Source organism: Primulina eburnea, chromosome 18 (genome assembly GCF_022965805.1).
Source record: "Primulina eburnea isolate SZY01 chromosome 18, ASM2296580v1, whole genome shotgun sequence".
In the NCBI taxonomy this organism is placed as follows: domain Eukaryota; kingdom Viridiplantae; phylum Streptophyta; class Magnoliopsida; order Lamiales; family Gesneriaceae; genus Primulina; species Primulina eburnea.
In genome coordinates this window covers 18,144,214-18,149,690 of record NC_133118.1, presented here as the reverse complement: position 1 = coordinate 18,149,690, position 5,477 = coordinate 18,144,214, and positions in this window count along the sequence as shown.

The window sequence follows — 5,477 nt, the reverse complement described above, 5'->3', positions numbered from 1 at the left end:
GCGGGGTAGATCGAGTCTTCTTCCTTGCTTATGATGTGCTAGCATGTTTATTGCTTTCTTTATTACATGTTGTTTGTTATCTGATTGATTACAGTGTGTAATAAACTGAATCAGAACCGATTCTAGATCAGAGGTAACTGACTAGAGGAAGGCTGAGACAGTTGTATATCTTGAATACTAATCAGTTGGATTATTAGATACATGCCTCCTCGAAGAGCAGCAGTGCCTCTACGACCATTAGCGCCAGAACAGGGTAGCACATCCGGAGATCCGATGGATGTTACTGCTACGCCAATGGAGACGTTGCTCAAACGATTTCAATCCTTTCGACCGCCAACCTTGAAAGGTACCGAACTGGCAGTGGATTGTGAATGTTGGCTTGAAGATATTGAGATGTTATTCGACTCTTTGGAGTATGGCGACGAGAAAAGAATAAAGCTTATTGGCCATCAACTCCAGGATGTAGCCAAGGACTGGTGGTTGAACATGAAGAGAGCACTAGAGCAACGTGGTACCGAAATTACATGGAAGGTGTTCAAGACGGAGTTCTATCTGCGTTTCTTTCCCATCTCCTACCGTAAAGACAAAGGTGCTGAATTTGCCAATCTGAGGCAAGGGCAATTAAACATTGAGGAGTACGTTGCCAAATTTTCTTCCTTGCTTCGTTTCGCACCTCATGTTTCAGGGAATGACGAGGCCATGGCGGATCAATTTATCAATGGCTTAAATCCGGACGTCTTTACGTTGGTAAATACGGGAAGACCTAATAATTTTGCGGATGCATTGAATCGTGCCAAAGGAGCGGAAGCAGGATTGATAAGACAACGTAGTGCTCCATATGTTGCTCCTGTGCCAAGACCACCACAACTTGCAGTACAATCTCCTCCTTCTAGATTTGAAAGCGGCGGTAGCAGCAGCGGCAGAAAAGATTAATTGAAAGCCAAGGGTAAACAGTTTAAAAGACCTAGGAGCAGTTCGTCGAGCTCCAGTGGATCAAGACAGATTGGTTTTGATCAGAGTACCAGGTATGCAGGTGTTTATTGCAGTTCCTGTGGAGGAAAGCATGCGACTGAACAATGCCAGGGAGTTACAGGCCGATGCAACATTTGTAGGCAACCGGGGCATTTTGCCAAAGTCTGTCCCCAGAGGAGTGTACAGCCAGCCCAGAGTGGACGAGCGTCCGGGTCAGTACCTCAGTTTGAGCGGCAGGCATCATCGGTTCACTCTTTTCAGCCTCCACCAGCACTGACTCAATCCAGAGCTCGAGGTAGTCAGACGGTGAGTCAACCTCCGAGGCAACAGGCTCAAGTGTTTGCATTGACAGAAGAGCAAGCACAAGATGCACCAGATGATGTTATAGCAGGTAACTGCTCTCTTTATGGTTATCCTGCTTATATCTTGATAGATACAGGTGCATCGCATACATTCATTTCGGAGCGATTTGCATTGTTGCATTCATTGCCTGTTGAGTCTTTGTTAGAAGTTGTATCTATTAATTCTCCGTTGGGAAGTGGATTGATATCTGTAACTACGGTTAAACATTGCATTCTACAGTTTGAGGGGCATGAGATTGACCTAGATTGTATAGTGTTGGGTCTAGCTGATTTTTATTGTATAGTCGGTATTGACATGCTAACGAAGTACAGAGCCACTGTAGATTGTTTCCATAAGATTGTCAGATTCAGACCCGAGATGACAGACGAGTGGAAATTCTACGGGAAGGGTTCCAGATCTCGGATTCCCTTGATTTCGGCTCTTACTATGAATAGATTGTTACAGAAAGGAGCGGATGGTTTCTTTTTTATGCTGTAGATATGCAGAAGTCGAGCCCGGCATTGGCAGATCTGCCAGTAGTACGGGAATTTCCAGATATTTTTCCAGATGAAATCCCAGGATTACCTCCGGTTCGAGAGGTAGATTTTAGCACTGAACTTGTACCAGGTACCGTTCCTATTTCGAGAGCTCCGTATAGGATGGCACCTATTGAGCTAAAAGAATTGAAAGCACAGTTAGAAGATCTTCTAGCCAAGGGATATATCAGACCTAGTGTATCTCCTTGGGGCGCTCCGGTGCTGTTTGTGCGGAAGAAAGACGGTTCGATGCGATTGTGTATAGACTACCGGCAACTGAATAAGGCAACGATCAAGAACAAATATCCTTTGCCTAGAATTGATGATCTATTTGATCAGTTGCAGGGATCCTCTGTCTATTCTAAGATTGATTTACGTTCTAGTTATCATCAGCTCAGAGTTCGAGATGTAGATATACCGAAGACAGCATTCCGAACCAGGTATGGACATTACGAATTTATTGTCATGCCTTTTGGTTTAACAAATGCTCCTGCGGTATTTATGGGCTTGATGAACCAAGTGTTTCAGAGGTATTTAGATGAGTTTGTGATTGTCTTCATTGATGATATTTTGGTGTATTCTAAGAACAGAAATGAGCATGCAGAACATCTCAGGATTGTGTTACAGACACTGAGAAATGGGAGATTGTATGCTAAATTGTCAAAGTGTGAGTTTTGGCTGAATCGGGTTATATTCTTGGGGCATATCATTTCTGGAGATGGGATTTCTGTTGATCCGAGTAAAGTAGAAGCTGTGATCAATTGGCCAAGACCGACTTCGGTACCAGAAATACGCAGTTTCATGGGTCTGGCAGGATACTACCGAAGGTTTATTCAAGATTTCTCCAGTATTGCAAAGCCAATCACACAATTGACACAGAAGAATATGCCATTCGTTTGGTCAGAAGAGTGCGAGTCTAGCTTCCTAGAACTGAAGAAAAAGCTAACTAGTGCTCCAGTGTTAACTATACCTTCAGGTACGGGTGATTTTGTTGTGTATTGTGATGCTTCTCATAGAGGTTTGGGATGTGTTCTTATGCAGCGAGGTCATGTGATCGCATACGCCTCGAGACAATTGAAGCCACATGAAGTTCGATACCCCATTCATGATCTTGAATTGGCGGCTATCGTATTTGCATTAAATATCTGGCGTCACTATCTCTATGGCGAGAAATTTGAGATCTTTTCCGATCACAAGAGCCTAAAGTACCTATTCTCTCAATCAGAACTGAACATGAGGCAGCGTAGATGGCTTGATCTACTGAAAGATTTTGATTGTGAGATCAAATATTATCCGGGAAAATCGAATGCAGCAGCGGACGCCTTGAGTCGAAAGGTTTGTTCCCTATCCTTATCGACGATAGGTGTTACAAAGTTAGTTGAAAATTTCTGTTTCTCTGGCTTAGCATTTGATACAGATAAGAAGCCACTACGACTTGCTGCTATTCAAGTTGAGCCGGACTTGATCAGGAGGATCAAAGAGGCTCAACGAACCGATCAGAACGTGCAAAGATCGATTCAGATGGTCAGAACAGGACATCTATCAGAATATCAGGTACGTGATCATGTGCTGTATGTGAATAACCGCCTTGTAGTGCCAGATGTTTCAGACTTAAGACATCAGATTATGTCGGAGGCACATTGTAGTCGGTTCAGCATCCATCCTGGTGGCAGGAAGATGTACAATGACTTGAAGACACAGTTCTGGTGGAAACAGATGAAGTCGGACATCGAAGAATATGTGTCTAAGTGTTTGAACTGACAACAGGTAAAAGCTGAAAGAAAGAAGCCGGGAGGTTTACTTCAGAGTTTATCTATTCCAAAATGGAAATGGGACCACATTTCCATGGATTTCGTGACAAAGTTACCTCGATCATCCAGAGGCTGCGATGCGATTTGGGTCATTATTGACAGATTGACCAAATCTGCTTGTTTCATTCCATACAGAATGACGTATAGACAAGATCAGATGGCGGAGATTTATATTCGAGAGGTAGTCAGATTACATGGAGTGCCGAAGTCTATCGTATCAGATCGGGATCCACGATTCACTTCTCACTTTTGGCACAGTTTACAGCAGGACTTAGGTACGACATTACACCTGAGTACTGCTTACCATCCTCAGACAGACGGACAGTCAGAGCGGACTATCCAGACACTAGAGGATATGTTGAGAGCCGTAGTGCTAGATTTTGGCACTAGTTGGCAAGATTCTCTATCTCTTTGCGAATTTTTTTACAATAATAGCTATCAGACGAGCATCGAGATGGCACCGTTTGAAGCTTTATATGGCAAGAAGTGCAGATCTCCGCTATATTGGGATGATATCTCCGAAGTACCAGAACTGGGGCCAGATATGATTCGCGACATGACAGAGAAGGTGAAACTCATTCAGAAGAGGATGAAGACAGCACAAGATCGACAAGATAAGTATGCCAATATCAGACGTAGACCGTTAGTATTCGAGGCAAGAGATAGAGTATTCTTAAAGATTTCTCCATTCAGAGGCGTTGTTCGATTTGGCAAACGCGGGAAATTATCTCCTCGATACATTGGTCCTTACGAGATTCTTGAGAAGATTGGCAATCGAGCTTATCGACTTGCACTTCCTCCTTCTCTATCCGGAATACATGACGTGTTCCATGTGTCAATGTTGCGAAGATATATGCCAGATGTTTCTCATGTCATTCAACCTGACGAAGCTGAACTGGACCAGACATTGAGCTATATTGAACAACCGATACAGATTCTTGATCGGAACGAAAAGAAGCTCAGAACGAAGACTATTCCACTTGTGAAAGTTCAGTGGAGTCGGCATGGTATCGAAGAAGCGACTTGGGAGACAGAGGCAAGCATGAGACAGAAACACCCCGAGCTATTTATATGATGTAAGTATTTATTCAGTTTTAGATTGTAATACTGTTTTAAATACTCTAATTGATTTATTTCAAGTTCGAGGACGAACTTATGTCTTAGAGGGGGAGAAATGTAATGCCCAGAACACCGAGTGATCATTCTGAATGAATAGATATGCTATGAATAATGGGCATAAAGATAAGAAATAAGAGATGAAGAGGTTTGGCTTGAAATATAGAATTTTTCCATAGTAATTCGAAGCTACACCGCACCCGCGGTGCTTGTAGACACCGCACCCGCGGTGCAATGGGCAGAAAGTTGGTAAAATTCCCGTAGCCACACCGCACCCGCGGTAGAATTAGACCGCACCCACGGTGCTGAGACCGCACCCGCGGTGGTTACATGACCGCACCGCACCCGCGGTCTATGCATCATGGAAAATTATATTCTGCCGAAAGCTTGGCGCACCCGCGCTCCTTACGTTACCACACCCCCGGTATTGCGTGTTACGAAAAGACATAGCCATGTGTGGAGTTTCATGCAATATCTATTAGGTGTCTTCTTTTCCTTCATTTCACGCAGCTGATAACCGAGACACCTCCAAGGGAATTCAGTAAGTTCTTGCAAGCCTTCTTTGCTAGTTTTACAAGATTCGATTACCCGAATTTAGTTCCGAGTTGAGATTCTTGTTCCTTGCGTCGAAGGCTTTGAAAGGGTACACTTTTTATTCAGTTCTAACATGTTTCAAGAATTTCATGTAAGGGAAATGCTA